At 42.8% G+C, this 17,874-nt stretch overlaps 1 protein-coding gene across 1 annotated transcript in view; it reads right to left on the bottom strand.

Moving 5' to 3' along the window:
• Positions 1-4,182: 4,182 nt before the first annotated feature.
• Positions 4,183-17,874, bottom strand: part of PCTP (phosphatidylcholine transfer protein) — a 227,894-nt gene continuing 214,202 nt past the window's right edge. Inside the window, exon 7 of the mRNA XM_079905623.1 lies at positions 4,183-4,207. The gene's annotated coding sequence lies outside the window, so the exon portion shown is untranslated. The remainder of the gene's footprint in view (positions 4,208-17,874) is intronic.

The raw sequence follows: 17,874 nt of genomic DNA, 5'->3' as shown, positions 1-17,874 counted from the left end.
TACTCTCATTGGCTGGCTGAGACATCTCTGGTCTCTGAGCTCTGAGGACACCACTATTGCATTGGCTTTATACATGCCAGAGCATTGGTTGAGATTTTCCCTTTCTGGGGCTAGGGAACTGTGACCTTGAGAGACCATTTTACATTGCATAGCTTATTTGCTTGATATTTGTGTATGGGTGATCAGATCTATTTTCCATCTTATAGTCCCATAGGGTGTATTTTTGCAAAACAGGGAGATCTTTAGCTATGCTCCCATGAATAAAGGAATGATATTTTTTATTGTAATACTGTTTTGCCTCAGTACTCCTTGAGATCTGGAGGACAAGGGCCCCTAATGGCTCTGCTATTGCATCAAAGTGAGCCTTTGGAATTGGTTTGGCTTTCATCTTGGGTGTGTTCATGAATGTCCTGTTCTCTCTTCCTGGTTTGACCTTTGTTAAGGGGTCCTGGTAGTGTGAATGCTGATTCTTTTTCCTCTGAAAGCGAGGCATGTGAATGTGAGTGAATATTATGTATTATTGTCTATTACAGCTATTAACTATGACTGAATTGACTATTTAGAAACTAAAAAGAAAACCCTGAAAATGGCCAAGGGGGAACTCTTTTGACACTCTAAAACTGTTTTTTGCATATGCAGTTATAGGAAGCTAGTGTTCTAGAAGGAAGAAGTATCTCTCTTCTTGTGACTTTGAGATGTAAATAATCTACCTGGAACCTTAATCTAATCATTTGTGATCTTTGAGACTGAGGGGAAAAAAAGAGGCCTTTGTTATTTTGTATGTTAAATTACATGGGAAGCATTGTCAAATGAGTGATAAGCTTTTTCAGGTTATATTATATGGGTAAATGTTATTAATATGGAATGCCTAAAAATTTGATGTGTCCTGATAAAAGTTTACCAGTCATAATTCTGGTTATTGTAACCAAGTTTCTTGATCGATTACATAGTAATCAGTTGTTTAACTGTGGCTTTTAAGTCTTTTGTCCCTTATAGACAGTTACTGTTGTATCTGATGCTTTTGTAAGAGTGCTTCATCTTCAAGAAAATACATAGATAGACTTTTTGACAAGTACAGGTCTCTGATAAATTTCAGATTGTACTGCTGAGCTGGGTAAGAAACTAAGGAATCCTAATGGAAAACCTGATGGCTTCACAAAGCTGTTAACAAAAAAAGATTAGTTACTGAGCGAACTGGTGAATATGGTTATGATGTTTATGGTTTTTGTCTGGAATATTACCTGTTTTGATTTGTGTTTTTCAGATATGGGGAAGCTTTTCCCCTCTAGTTGGTTGTGGCACAACAATTTGGTAAATTACACCCATATGAGTAAAACTGAAACATTTTTCTTTTCTCTCTGTCTGGTCCTTCCATTAATTGAAGACTCTTGGGTTCTGAGCAACCTTTTCAGGTGAATGGGAAAACTGTCATGCCATGTGCATGAGTCTCAATATTTTGGGGACCTACAAGAGAGAGAAATCCGCCAAGGCAGAATATGATGGCTGACCACTGGCATGACTTTCCTGGCCTTGAGAGGCCTTTTGGGAATTCAGTTTGGGAGTCTTGAATAATTCCACCACAGCCAGTTTGGAGGAGCCTATACGGTCAGTTGACCAAACTTATTTTGCAAACAAATTGAATTGGCTATGTTTGGTGGAGATAAGGGTAATTTTAGAGAAAAAATATATGTTTCAATAGATATTATATTCTAGTTCTATTAATTGAGGTCTGTATTTATGAAAATTATTGTACAAGCCACACTTTTGCCCTGATATTCAGGAAGAAAAGAAAAGTATCTAGTGAAATTGTCACAGACTGTAACTACTCATGATGTATCACTGCTTGCTTTAGATCTACTGCTAAAAGCACATGTACAAAGCTTGTGTAAAAGTGCTAAAATGTATAGCCAATATAATGTTTCCCCATTAACATACCTCTGAGCCTGTTCACAATATCTGATTAGTTTTGCCCCAACGTGGATAAGTAGGCAAATATGAAGGAGGCCTAGCAACAAGGAACATGATCTGGACCCAGGGCAGGCAGTCAATGGCCACCCTGGCTTCAAGGGACAGATGTTTTGGGCTGTCAAAGTGTTTGCAATCAAAAGGGGAAATGATGAAAAAATCTTCACATATTGAGGTATGGGGAAGTCATTCTGGTTTAAACATGGTTTAACTTAAACTTATTGACCAGAGCAACCTGTTTTGTGGCCTTTTGGACATATATTGTATAGCTGCTGTGACCACTGAGAAGAGGAATGCACTTGAAAGTCAAAATGGAGTAACTGTGGTTCAGACATCCTAGGTAAAACAAGGTGGCCATTGTGGATGTGATTTTAGACATGTTCCTGCATTGCTGAGAACGTTGAGTTTTCTGAGCTGTGTCAGATTCAGGATAACACCAGCCAATCTCAGGGCAGTTTCTGCTGGCAGATGGAAACTGCAACCTTATGGCTTCAAGATCTCTTCTTGTAATTTAAATTTTAGACAATAAAATTGGTTTAGATCAGATGTTAACAGAAAAAAAGGAGATATATGTGTAGTGGCCAATAGCTCCTGTTATGTATAATACCACATCAGAAGTTTAGACCTACTTAGATAAAATTAGACAACTGGACACCTGGCTACAAGTCTCCTTGAAGTGACAGGACTAGACTGGGTTTCAGTCTTATTCTCTTGAATTCCTAAGGTAATGAAACCTATTTTGTCCATTAACGTTTGGATTGTCACACCTTCTACTTCAAATTCATTTTTTTGCACCAGAACAGCAGATCAAGGGATTGAGATTTTAATCATAAAAGATTCCAAGACCTGGAACTCGAGGTGTCCATTCTCCAAATTGGGGAAGGACTATGCCCAATTTCAGTGGGAAGTAGCCGCAGCAGTTGGCCTGCTGTTCTCTGAAAGATTTGAGGAAGGTTGAAACAGGAGTCCCACTAAAACTGAGCTCCTCTGCCAAGTTTATGATTAACCTCTCTATCCAAATCATTATTCCTTTTCTTGACCAACACCTATTTTCCTCAAGATTGAGGAGTATCAAAGATAAGAGGGGATTGAAACTGAGCAGGGCCCTGTGGGGCCCTCCCAGGTACAAATCTTTCCTGTGTCCCCTGTTTCTTGTTTGTTGGAAGAAGGAGTCATTCAGCCTCCTTGACCTTCTCTGAGTTCCAAAGAGCAAATTCAATCAGCTGTTTATCAGGGAAGGGAGGGGATGCAGAAACAAAGAAGAAGCAGTCAAGAAACCATAGTGTGGCCATAGGACAGGGTCCAGGTTCTTCCTCAAGGAATATACATAACTTACTCACCACCTCCAGAGGCAGCAAGAAAGAAGCAAGCTCAAGGGCTCAGCATGTACCCAAGTCTGGTTGCTTTTGATAATGGGAGTCTTTGAGGGCTTCTTTTGGTTCCCTCTTCTGACATTAGAACTGTTAAAAGATAAACGGAGACATATTAAAAATCAATTTGAATCAAGCAGCACACAACCTATCAGATACAAAGGAGCTTCAGGGAGCTGTACCAAATGAGAGACCTTTATAGGCAGAAGGGAGTAAGAACAGGGAGTTATATTAAGAAAAAGCAGGTTGGTTATCATAAGGTTACTTTCCTTTATTTATTTATTTATTTTTAACATCTTTATTGGAGTCCAATTGCTTTACAGTGGTGTGTTAGTTTCTGCTTTATAACAAAGTGAATCAGCTACACATATACATATATCCCCTTATCTCCTCTCTCTTGTGTCTACCTCCCACCCTCCCTATCCCACCCCTATAGGTGGTCAAAAAGCACCGAGCTAGAAGAGGGCAGGGATCTATCAGGAAGATTAACTAGTGCTGATCAGGCAATTCCTGATTAAATGGTTTGAGATACCGTTTCTGGGAGAGCCAAAACTGTATGTAAGCCTTGGTTTGGGAGATGAGGCTTAGTATAAGTGACTCCATTTGGGGCCTGTTGTCTTGTTTTTAGGAGTGGTTAGCCACTGACTCTTAAAATGTTATATATTTTCCTTACATAAGGTGGTGATCTCATTCTCTCATTATCATAAACTGTGCACATATTCCATGTCCTCTGTAGTCTGCTAATTCCCTAAGGGAAGAATTTGTTCACCTTTGTGAACTCCATTGCCTAGCACTGAACCTGGCACATCATGTAGAGAACTTACAAAGTCACTCACATAACATGCTGCCTAGTTGTTGTTCCATTATCATACCTTATGAAATGGAGCACATATTATATGTGTCCAAGCAGACACACACAAAAATACATATAAATAGATTAGCTATATAAATAATTTTTATGAAGCCCTCTTATTTTCTTGGTTCTAGACTCTGAGAACCTCAACAAACAATGTGCTTCTGTGTTCTCAAGCCTATACATACACACACACACACACACACACACACACACACACACATGTGTATAAATATATATATGTATACATATATGTGTATTTGTATATATATATATGTGTGTGTGTGTGTGTGTGTGTGTGTGTGTTATTCCTTGTAGTTAGGGAGTAGTTTAGAGAAAGAAACTTTGGGGAAGGCAGACGTACTTATATTTTATATGACCTTCTTTTTTCTCTACCCCTTCTGACTCCTGCAGTAGCTCTGCTCTGACAGGGTGTTTGATGCACTCACACAGCAGGGCATGTTGACAATAGCATGGGCCAGGTGTGTCAGGGGTCATGTGCATGGATGATCCCTGCTTTCTGGTTAAACTTCAGAGGCTGATGCTCCACCTTAGAAACTAGGTTTGGATGTGGGCTACTCAGAGCGCTGCCTCAGAGTGGGAAGGATTCAAAATGACAAGTCTTAGAGCATCTTGGAGAGCACCCCCATGCCATGTTGGAGGAATGTTAGAGATGGTGAAGAGCCATGGGGGAAAATGAGCTGCAGTTAGGAATGAATGTGGCTTACCAGGTCACTGCTCAGCCTAAAATCCTTCAAGTTTACTGGTGTTCTGGATATGAAGTTCAAAATCCTTGCCATAGCTCTCAGGGTCTCCCACGGCCTCACTGCCTCCTTCTTCAGCCACATGTGAGATGCCTTCCTTCATTTTCATTACTCAGACCTACTGGCCTTTGCTAGTTCTTCAGATGTGACTGGTTCCCCTGCCTGAGGGGTTTTATGGAAATGGTTTCTTCCATGTGGAAGTTTTCTTCTCCAACCTTCATCCAGCCAACTCCAACATGCACTCCCCTGATCCCTCAGACTTGGTTAGTGCCCCCAGGTTTAGACTCTAGCCCCCTCTACTTGCCCTTTCTCACAACTCATCGTCTTTCAACAGCTTGTCCACTGTGTCTTCTTCACTGAATCATAAGCTCCTTGAGTGCAGACCCCAAGCCTGTCCCACTCATCCCAGGAACTGCCGTGCCTGTCTCCTTGCCAGATGGACACCAGACCATTGAGAAATATCTGTGAAGTGAACACACATCTTAAAGCTTTTAAAGATAATTCTCTGAGCCGACTGGGCGGTGCTACCAGAAACATGAGAACCAAATGGGCTCTGCCTGCTTTCTCTCTCTTTCAAACCCAGCTGGGAAGCAGGAGGATTGAAGGGCAGACAGTAGAGGTGGGGATTCTGGGTGAGGAATCTCAGCCAGGGAGCCAGGCCAGGACCCTCCCTGTGAAATAGGAACATTTTCAAGGACGTGACCCTCTGCTGGAATTCCTCAGTTCCAAGGTGGTCATTAACTTTGAACTGTTATGCAGAGTGAATAATTTGCCTGTGGAAAAAATTTAGCACTAACAGTAATGCTACTTTCATTATGAAAATCCTGAAATCTTGACTTATCTCAGCTGGACTCAGTCCAGATTGGGCCATTTCCATAACATTAAAGTATAACCCATAGCCACACCAGCAAAGCCACCCCTTAACAAACAAAGGACCTGGTGCTCTTATGGAAAGACCAATGGGAACCTGAGGAATCTGGAGCCCTAAAATGATGACTTGGGGAAATAATTTGGATTAAATTAAATTATTAAACATTAAAGCAATATTTAATATAGTGAAATCAAACCTCTATATCTGGATGGGTTGAGCCTTCTGGGTGTGTGTCATTTGGTTAACCTTCTCCAAATCATTAAAGTCACACATTTAGTTACCATTTGAGTGCCTAAGATACACTTCCTTAGGGAGCAGTAATCAAAGTGAAAGAAGGGTTTCTATCCACAAAGATCTTATTGTCTATTCAGAGAGACAGACATGGGAAAATAAGTGAAACCAAGTGCTAGAAGAATGATAATATACTTATACCTTTTAAATTCCAAATGATACTTTAAGGCCCTGCAGAGAGGTAGACCTTGAAGAATCCAGTGCAACCACCAGAGCACCAGTTCTATGTTTTTTGGGCCTCTGGCATTTACTATTGACTCATGTGTTCTCAGTTTCGCAGGTAACCTGTATCAACACTGTATAGGACTGTCTTCTCCACATTAGCAAGCATGAATGCAAAAGGGTCTTAACTCTACTAATTATAGCAAGCTGAGTGACTTTTTTAAACTGCCTTACCTAGAAACTCAGTATTCTTAGTATTCTCAGCATTGCTAGCAAATTATCAAACACTGTGAAAGATATGGTTTGAATCAGACCACTTCATTTTGATTCTTTGCTCAAAAACTCTAATCCTAGTGCTTGTGTTACAGTGACACTACATAAAATACCAACTTGACCTCTATTACGTGAGACATGTAGATTTAATTTACCTGAAATAAAATTCCAACTACATTACTGATAATGATAAACTTATGAGGTATTCGTTTATTTGCATAATTCTATCCATATGACCACAATGACTAGGGTAGGGATAGGCACATTGTTTAGAGGGAGTCATGGGTTGATTTCAGATCAACTGAAAAGAAATGCTGTCTGTTTTTGACTGGGCATGAACCTAGGAAGATATAGGCCTATTTTTCTCTTGTTAGCAGCCATCCTGCCTCCAAACACAGCTCAACATCATAGATAAGTTGAAGAAGAACAAAGCTGATTCCTAACGTCAGTTTGAGGCCCATATCAACCCCCACCTGAGACCACTATACACTTGGCCTTGCATGTAAGTGAGCCTAAAATTCCTTTTTATGTTGAAGTCCATGAGTTAAGTTGGGTGTGACTTGCAAACCAAAGAGACCTAACTGATTCATTCTCACAGAAGGAACAAGGTAGGAAGGAAACTGCAGACAGCACAAGAATAACTCACTCTGTATTTATTTATCTGTATTCAATACACTTTTCTTTCATAGAAAAAACACACAGCCTGAGGTATCCCATTTTAATAAATCCCCTGCTTCCGGCTTTACATCCTGAATTTTTATGCCCATTAATCAAAGTTCCGTACCATCACACAGAGTGGTTAAAATTTTTCCCTGAGATCATAAGGCTGTGTCTTTGGCCACAGAATATCTTTCCCTCTAAAATTCAGGAGATAAGTAGGAAACTGGAAGTCTTTTGGTGGTCAAAGAGCCAGATAACTTCAGTGGAATTCCTGAGAAAAAGGTGTAGTGTCAACCACACCACTAATTAATATTTCCCTGGCTGTGAACACTTATCCTTTCAACATCACCATCATTCGATAAAGGAAATTTATTTATTGCATATAAAGAATCTTTAACTCAATGCTGTGTGCAAAGAAAGTTGTCTTCTGCTAACTGCCAGAGCTGTCTTGATGCCTCAGTGTCCAGTAAAGTGCAGAGCTAGTGAGGTACGGACAGCCTTCCCCAGGGGCATATGGGAAAGAGAAAAACCCAGACATGGATAATGAGAAAAAAATATTACCACACTATGCACTTAGTCAGGCCTGCAATGTTTTTCAAAATGGTTTGAAATCAAAACAGCTTGTGATCCTCCCCAAGTAGGAATGGGGAGAGACAGTGGATTATCATCTCAATTCCAGCCAAATCAAGTCAGTGAAGCATACGGCAAATGGACATCAGCACGTGTTGTCCAGGCTTGGTGCACTGAGAGTCAGCTCTGAAGGCAATGCAACTTCAGCAGGAAACCACCCCCCTGGATTGCAAGGAATCACATGTGGGAAGGAGCCAGCTTGTCAGGATTAGTCCCTCTGAGGTGGTGTTGTCATTTGGCTACCTACCATCCCCCTAGAACGGCACAATGGAATGGCTATGTTCCCTACTGAGGACTTCCCTTTTTAGAAACAAGCAAAGTTTTCCCTAATCTGACCCACATTCAGCCGCCAGTCCCGGGGTGGGGAGAGTGGGAAAGGAATCGGGGACAACATTCTGGAGAGTGTGCAGGCCTCTGAAGATGAAAAAGTGACAGGCAGGCTGAGCATCAGTAGTTGTGGCACTTCCAGGGACATCATTCCATGGACACAGAGCTCCCAATTCTCTCTCTTAGGATCTCCTGGAATAGTTATGACAGGCATTCACCATGATTTTCAAGTAGGTAGGAACTCCTTTCTGCAAAGGAAAGAAGACTGTCACTTCTATGTCATTACAGCGATTACTCCTGATTCTTTGGGATGTGGCAAAGGTAAAGGAAGATGGCTTTGGGAGTAATACATATGACTATAGGGCCCCTAACCAGATATCCATAGAATGTTGCCACAGATGATGACAAAATGTAAGACACAGGGCACAGGTAAGGCTGGATGTCAGGGGCCAGCATTATAAGACCTTGCTGTATATTTCGACTTTTGCTAAAAAAAGCTAAGATATTTCTGAGACATCATTTTTTGAAAAGAAAAAATTAAAAACAGGAAATGAGATTGGCTTGGGCTGCGGGATTCTTCCAAAGAAATGAGAGAAAGGACTTGCTTTACAGATTTAGAAAATGGTAAGGACTGGGGGCAAGGGGAAGGATACACCATCCTTTAATCAGTGTTGAACATTGCCCAAGACTTTCCCCAAACATTGTTCTATTTACTCCTTCTCTACAGGGTGACAATATCCATCTCCATTTTTAAAAGGGAAGAAATTGATGGCTTCCCTAGATTACTCAGTTAGAAGCAGGGCCAGGATTCAATATATGATGTTTGACTCAAAGCCTATGTGCTTTTTCACTCTCCCAGGGAATTGGTGAGCCTTCCAGCCAGTAAGTAGGACCTTACAAAGCAGATGGAATGGTCACCATGATTCCAGGTCCTAGGCAGTCCCTAGTGATCTGAGTACCACTGCAGTTCTCTCTCCTTACAGAAAAATAAATAAATAAATAACCGTAAAAAAACTGCCTTTCCCAGGCTTGGACATGTCTGATTGTCTCCCGAGCCAGGTTGGCCTGTCTAACTCCTCCATAAGCAGATACAGGGTCCACAGGCACCATTGTTCCTACAAGGAACAGGCTATTGTCCAGAGGTTCCAGAGAGTGATCTTGGTGGTATCTCAGGGGAAGAGCGGGCAGCAGCTGGCATTCCAGGTAAAGATACTTTATCTTTTGTCCCAGCCTCTGTGCTGGGTATTGGCAACCCTAGTACTAACCATAGTCACTCAACAGAGCTGCTTCTTAAAAGAGCATCATGAGGGCTGAGACAGTGCGTCTCTTCAGGCTGACAGCCCCACGGGCTAAGTCAACATTGGTCAAACACACTTCCCCGCCTGCCTCCTGGGATCTCACCTTGGCAGCCCACTTAAAGAGCCAGTTTGGAACTGGGCAATCCAGGCTATCGAAGCAATACATGAAAACTGGAGAGGGAAAAAAATGACAATTTAGAAGGAGGAGATGTATTAAAGATACAGCAGTAAATCTTGCAAAACTTCCAACTTTATATTCAGGCCCAGATAGTAAGGAGAGAGATAACATGGAATTCAAGTGGATTCTCCCCTCTGCCTTGCCTTATGAGAGACTTACATGTAAACATTTTGAAAAACAGCCAAGGCACATTCTGCTGTTATTTATTAAACACCTGGCAACGAGTAGACACATGGATATAGTCTCATTTAATTATCTTAATCCCAAGGAGTTGATAAAATTAAACCCCAGTTTACAAAATAATAAAATGGAGACTCAGAAGATTGGGACGACAAGCCCAAGGTGGCAGATCTAACACACGTCACAACTGCAGTTCAGATTTTGCCACAGCCTCAAGGCCACACCCATTCCAGTCCAGCAGGTGGTCGCATGGACCCCTCCCAGCCTCTCTCCTGAAGAAGGAACTCAAGGCAGGCAGGTCCTGAGTCCCTGGGTTTTTGCTGAGGAGGAGCTGCATCCTCAAAGACAGTCCTGCCAGACCTCCTTCCTACCCCCAGCTTGTGTGTACATAGACAGGACTAGCCCGAAGTGAGTTTCTAAACCTTCTAGTTCACTTGGATGTTCTGATTTCATCTGTACAATGCAAGAGTCAACAAAGAATGAATTGATGAGATTTAAAAATCCACCTTGCATTGTAGCCAAGATTCTGGGGGTAAATTGAGTCTCACTCTTTTGCACCCATGGGAATAAGCATCATGCATTTTACAAGACCTTTAGTTGGGTGGTCCTGGCCAGGGAGCCAACACGTGCCCTCTTTTTACTTTTGCTCCGGTACCTGTCATTGCCAGCCTCTGCTTGAACTGCCTTACCCAGAGCACACCTGACTTCTCTGGAAACTGTGGCATAGAGGTGCTCTGGGCCAGGATCACATGGACCTTCTGCCCATTAAACTCCATCTCTTGGTGCTGCTGCATGTAGACATACTACACCTCCAGTCAAGGCATGACATCACAGCCAGCATTTCAGATGAGCAGAAGGAAAGCCCACAAGCCAGAAGCAAAGGTAGATGATTCTGTTCCTCCACTTAGCATTTGCTCCTTTGCATTGTTACTTCACTTCCTGCCCTGTCTGCCGACCTGCCCCGCAAAACTGTGGCTCCTCCCACCTGGTGTTCTCATTTAAGAGGGTGCATTACCCACCTGTGAGTGATTCCTTGCTGCTTTTAATTTGTGGGGAACCTACTTCTTTCTCCAAGAAGTCAATGAGATCTCAAAGGAGTGGTCACTTATCAGCTGTGTGATCCTGGGTTGGTTACTCACCTTTTCTGAGATTGGTTTCCTTATGCAAGAAAAGAGGGTAACACTGCCCTGTAGTCAGACTTGGTGGGGACAGTGGAGAGAGACTGGAGCAGAATAAGTGCTCAGTAAACAATGGGGCCATTTCTCTCTGTCCTCCTGCTAAGCCCCAATCACTGACCTCTATGCACAGAGGATGGTCAGGCAAGGTTATTTACACCTGGAGATCATAAGAAGACACATGAATACTCAAATATTTAGTAGGCAGATGCCCTTGCTGGCTCTGGTTTACAAGGAATAACAAAGCCATTTCAACTCAATAAATACTCACAGAACAACCGCTATGTCTATGGCACTATCACAGGGAACCTAATTCAATCCTAAGGAACTACAGGAGTCACCACTAACTGAGCCCTTACCATGGACATACATCATGTGCTTTACATTTAGCATCAGTTTTGATCCTGAGAAAGTCCCTGTGAGTTCAAAATAAATATCCCCATCTTACAGATGACAAAATTGAGGATCAGAGAAATAAAGAGACTTCCTTAAGATCCCATAGTCCAGCTGAAGTGGTGGAACCTGAATTTGAAGCCAGATCTGACTCCAAAACCTGGTAGGACATACACAGCTGCACAGGGCTCAGCTCTTCAATGTGTTCATTAGACCTTCCCATGGCAGAATTTTAGATTTCACAGGAGAAGGAATTAAAAGCCTAAAACATTCCCCCAAAAAATCACTCTAAGTGTAATATAATTTCACTTACTGCAACAGCCATGACCACAGCCCCAGGCCACCTCAGAGTCTCTACAGCACCCACAGTGGGCTGCCCCTCCCCCAGGCACCCTGCAGGATGGTCTATTGCCCCCACTCTCTAGGTACTGGTAAGTAAAGTTCTTAAATGTTTTAGGGAAGAAAGGATGTTGCTTTGGCTCTGGATTTCCTCTCTCCCAAGCTTTTCATTTTTTCCTCGCAGCACATATTGTCCCACAACTCGCTCAGCTTGTGTGATAGACATCACCTGATACTCCACTGTGGAAAAATTAACTTGATGTGTTGATTACAATGTGGCAGAGGTCTTTGCAGGGTTGGAAGGGCCAGCGTGCCACACCACCTATGACTGGAGAACTACCAGTTCACTTAGGCCCAGAGAAGTGAAGGGCCTTTTCCAAGTTCACACAGCAAACCAGGAAATGAGCGCACACTCAACCTGGAATCTTTCCCTCCAGAGTTAATGTTCTTTTCCTCTACACTGTTCTCTGTTCTCAAAAATTGAATAGCCCTTATAGGAGAGACATATGTGTATATACAATACAAAGACTAAGATAGTCATTATCAGATTGTATGGCATAGGAAAGCCAATGAAATAGAACTTCAAGGAGTCCCAAGTGTCCACTCCTGAGAACAACTGCCAGCAGTGTCCCCGTGAGGTCAGACTGGTGGTGTTGCCTTGATCCAGATCACCTTCTCTGGACACAGCTGGACCTGGACCCACACCTGCCTATACCGCCCACTAGTGGTGAGAACCGATGAGAACCTGAGCCAGTTCTGAACTTCCCTTTGCCTCAGTTTCCTTCCCTGTCTGATGGCTCCTACCCTGCAGTTGTTGGCAGAAGGAGAGAAAACCACATAAAATCTAAAGGATTAAGTAACTACAATTTGTTGAATTCCTACCACCTGTATACAAACTAACTAGCAGTCTGTGGGAATTGTGCCAGAAATAAATCCTTACGTAGTCTATAATCTAGTCGGTAGACAGGCACAAAACACACACAAACGATACCCACAAACACACCCCCATGCTCCCTGTCTTTCTAGAGAATAATTGTTTAGGAACATACAGACTTACAGAATGTTAGAGCTAGAAAAGATCCTAGTGATCATGCAGTTCAATGGTTTCCAAACACTTATTTTTAAATCTCCAAGTCCCTCTGTTAAAAGGATCCTTTATAGAATTGAGTGTGTGAAACACTCTGCTGCGATGAATGAAGAGAACAGTGGAGTTGAAATCTCACCTGTCCCTGCCTAAATTCTACCCCATCCTCCGACCCAGCAAATGTCCATCAAACCCTCCTGGGTCAGTCCTAAGCCAGGCTTCTTAGAACCTTGAAGTGTCAGTTAAAACTCCTCACATTCCATTCAAGTTCTTCATATCATAATTGAGGGAACTGAGGGTAAGAAACATATACAGTGTCCAAAGTCAGTAGTTGAGGAGGGAATGCTGTGGAGTCATCAAAATGGGAGGGAAGGTAGAGAGAGCTGGAAACGTGGGTCCTGAGATCCAGCCCCAATTCAACCATGCAACACCTGTCTGTGTGCCTCTGTCACATTACCTCTCTGGGTCCCTACTTCCTCCTCTAAAGATAGAGGGAATGTATTGAATACTATTTATCAAAAGTTTTTTGCAGGTCCCCGATTCTGTGGCCCAACAATTTCAAGCCCTAGAAAATTTCTCAGGAAAGTATGAGCTGCACTCCCGTGACCACAAATACAGATGCTCCAGTGGTCAGGCCCAGAAATCACATCTGAGGTCTCTGAAAGACACATAAGAAGGAATAGCTTTAGCAGATGCTTCTGCAAGAATTAAAGATAATGTTTTCCACACCAGGTGGACATACCACCACTGGGTGACAGCCACAGGCCATGTAAACACTTAGAAAGCTGAGTAATGGTGCATCTTAGGAAAGGATACATCTCTGTTGAACTTGAGAGAAGGGCACTTCATCTTCCAGTAGATCACTACCTCTCTGTTGCATTCTTCTTCATAAAGTTATAACAAAACACAAAAGAAGTTATTGCATCTGGAAGCCTCTTTGGCTTCAGTTAACAAGAAGCTTTGATATGAAAACCTTATAAGAATGATGAACCAATAACTTACAAGGCACAGAATTCTAGAAGAAGACAGATTCATTACCACTGAAAACTTGTGCCCAGGGACAGTGTCTAGTAGATATAAAAACACAGTAAAGAGCGACTTCTGGGAAGATGGCAGAAGAGTAAGAAGCGGAGATCACCTTCCTCCCCACAGATACACCAGAAATACATCTATACGTGGAACAGCTCCTACAGAACACCTACTGAACGCTGGCAGAAGACCTCACACCTCCCAAAAGGCAAGAAAACCCCATGTACCTGGGTAGGGAAAAATAAAAAAGAATAAACAGAGACAAAAGGATAGGGATGGGACCTGCACCAGTGGGAGGGAGCTGTGAAGGAGGAAAGGTTTCCACACACTAGGAAGCCCCTTTGTGGGCGGAGACTGTGGGGGGCGGAGGGGGAAAGTTTTGGAGCCGCAGAGGAGAGCACAGAAACAGGGTTGCGGGGGTCAAAGCGGAGAGATTCCCACACAGAGGATCGGTGCCGACCGGCACTCACTAGCCCGAGAGGCTTGTCTGCTCACCCGCTGGAGCGGGTGGGGCTGGGAGCTGAGGCTCGGGCTTCGGTCAGAGCGCAGGGAGAGGACTGGGATTGCTGGCGTGGACACAGCCTGCAGGCGGTTACTGCACCACAGCTGGCCGGGAGGGAGTCCGGGGAAAAGTCTGGACCTGCCGAAGAGGCGAGAGACTTTTTCTTCCCTCTTTGTTTCCTGGTGCGCGAGGAGAGGGGATTAAGAGCGCTGCTTAAAGGAGCTCCAGAGACGGCCAGAAGCCGCCGCTAAAAGCGCGGACCCCAGAGACAGGCATGAGACGTTAAGACTGCTGCTGCTGCCACCAAGAAGCTTGTGTGCGAGCACAGGTCACTATCCACACCCCTCTTCCGGGGAGCCAGTGCAGCCCGCCACTGCCAGGGTCCTGCGATCCAGGGACAACTCCCCCGGGAGAACGCACGGCGCGCCTCAGGCTCGTGCAACGTCACGCTGGCCTCTGCCGTCGCAGGCCCGCCCCGCCCTGCACTCCATGCCCCTCCCTCCCCACCCCCCACCCCCCCACCCCCCCACCCCCCACCCCCCTACCCCCTCACCCCCCACCCCGGCCTGAGTGAGCCAGAGCCCTCCAATCAGCAGCTCCTTTAACCCGATCCTGTCTGAGCGAAGAACAGACGCCCTCCAGCGACCTACACGCAGAGGCGGGGCCAAATCCAAAGCTGAGACCCTGGGAGCTGTGAGAACAAAGAAGAGAAAGGGAAATCTCTCCCAGCAGCCTCAGAAGCAGCGGATTAAAGCTCCACAATCAACTTGATGTACCTGCATCTGTGGAATACCTGAATAGACAACAAATCATCCCAAATTAAGGAGGTGGACTTTGAGAGCAAGATTTATATTTTTTTCCACTTTTCCTCTTTTTGTGAGTGTGTATGTGTATGCTTCTGTGTGAGATTTTGTCTGTATAGCTTTGCTTCCACCATTTGTCTGAGGGTTCTATCTGTCCGTTTTTTTTTTGTTATTTTTAAAAAATTTTTTTCTTAATAATTACTTTTTATTCTAATAACTTTATTTTATTCTACTTTATCTTTGTTCTTCCTTTCCTTCCTTCCCTCCTTTAGACAACAAATCAACCCAAATTGAGGAGGTGGACTTTGAGAGCAAGATTTATAATTTTTTCTGCTTTTCCTCTTTTTGTGAATGTGTATGTGTATGCTTCTGTGTGAGATTTTGTCTGTATAGCTGTGCTTCCACCATTTGTCCCAGCATTCTATCCGTCCGATTTTTGTTTTGTTTTTGCCTCTTAATAATTACTTTTTACTTTAATAACTTTATTATATTTTAAATTACTTTATTTTATTTTACTTTATCTTCTTTCTTTTTTTCCTTCCTTCCCTCCATCCTTCCTTCCTCCCTCCCTCACTCCCTCCTTTCTTTCTTTCATTCTACTTCTACTAAATCTTCCTTTCTACTTTTTCTCCCTTTTCTTCTGAGCCGTATGGATGAAGGGCTCTTGGTGCTGCAGCCAGGAGTTAGTGCTGTGCCTCTGAGGTGGGAGAGCCAAATTCAGGACACTGGTCAACAAGAGACCTCCCAGGTCTACATAAAATCAAATGGTGAAAATCTCCCAGAGATCTCCATCTTAACACCAGCCCCCAGCTTCACTCAACAACCAGCAAGCTACAGGGCTGGACATCCTATGCCAAACAACTAGCAAGACAGGAACACAACCCCACACATTAGCAGAGAGGCTGCCCCAAATCATAATAAGTCCACAGACACCCCAAAACTCACCACCAGACGTGGACCTGCCCAACAGAAAGACAAGATCCAGCCTCATCCACAAGAACACAGATACTAGTCCCCTCCACCAGGAAGCCTACACAACCCACTGAACCAACCTTAGCCAATGGGGACAGACACCAAAAACAACAGGAACTACGAACCTGCAGCCTGCAAAAAGGAGACCCCAAACACAGTAAGATAAGCAAAATGGGAAGACAGAAAAACATACAGCAGATGAAGGAGCAAGATAAAAACCCACCAGACCTAACAAATGAAGAGGAAGTAGGCAGTCTACCTGAAACACAATTCAGGGTAATGATAGTAAAGATGATCCAAAATCTTCGAAATAGAATAGACAAAATGCAAGAAACATTTAACAAGGACCTAGAAGAACTAAAGATGAAACAATGATGAACAACACAATAAATTAAATGAAAAATGCTCTAAATGGGAACAATAGCAGAATAACTGAGACAGAAGAACGGATAAGTGACCTGGAAGATAAAATAGTGGAAATAACTACTGCAGAGCAGAATAAAGAAAAAAGAATGGAAAAAACTGAGGACAGTCTCAGAGACCTCTGGGACAACATTGAACACACCAACATTCGAATTATAGGGGTTCCAGAAGAATAAGAGAAAAAGAAAGGGACCGAGAAAATATTTGAAGAGATTATAGTTGAAAACTTCCCTAATATGGGAAAGGAAATAGTTAATCAAGTCCAGGAAGCACAGAGAGTCCCATACAGGATAAATCCAAGGAGAAACACGCCAAGACACATACTAATCAAACTGTCAAAAATTAAATACAAAGAAAACATATGAAAAGTGTCAAGGGAAAAACAACAAAAAACACACAAGGGAATCCCCATAAGGTTAACAGCTGATCTTTCAGCAGAAGCTCTGCAAGCCAGAAGGGACAGGCAGGACATATTTAAAGTGATAAAGGAGAAAAACCTACAACCAAGATAACTCTACCAGCAAGGATCTCATTCAGATTTGATGGAGAAATTAAAACCTTCACAGACAAGCAAACCTGAGAGAGTTCAGCACCACCAAATCAGCTCTACAACAACTGCTAAAGGAACTTCTCTAGGCAAGAAACACAAGAGAAGGAAAAGACCTACAATAATGAACCCAAAACAATTAAGAAAATAGGAATAGGAACAGACATATCGATAATTAACTTAAAGGTAAATGGACTAAATGCTCCCACCAAAAGACACAGATTGGCTGAATGGATACAAAAACAAGACCCATATATTTGCTGTCAACAAGAGACCCACTTCAGACCTAGAGACACATACAGACTGAAAGTAAGGGGATGGAAAAAGATTTTTCATGCAAATGGAAGCCAAAAGAAAGATGGAGAAGCAATTCTCATATCAGACAAAATAGACTTTAAAATAAAGACTGTTAGAGGAGACAAAAAGGACACTACATAATGATCAAGGGATCAATCCAAGAAGAAGATATAACAATTGTAAATATTTAGGCACCCAACATAGGAGCACCTCAATACATAAGACAAATACTAACAGCCATAAAAGGGGAAATCAACAGTAACACATTCATAGTAGAGAACTTTAACACCCCACTTTCACCAATGGACAGATCATCCAAAAGGATAATAAATAAGGAAACACAAGCTTTAAATGATACATTAAACAAGATGGACTTAATTGATATTTATAGGACATGCCATCCAAAAACAACAGACTACACATTTTTCTCAAGTGCTCATGGAACATTCTCCAGGATAGATCATATCTTGGGCCACAAATCAAGCCTT

Source organism: Stenella coeruleoalba, assembly GCF_951394435.1.
Source record: "Stenella coeruleoalba genome assembly, chromosome: 19".
Taxonomy (NCBI): Eukaryota; Metazoa; Chordata; class Mammalia; order Artiodactyla; family Delphinidae; genus Stenella; species Stenella coeruleoalba.
This window is presented reverse-complemented; position numbering and strand designations above follow the sequence as displayed.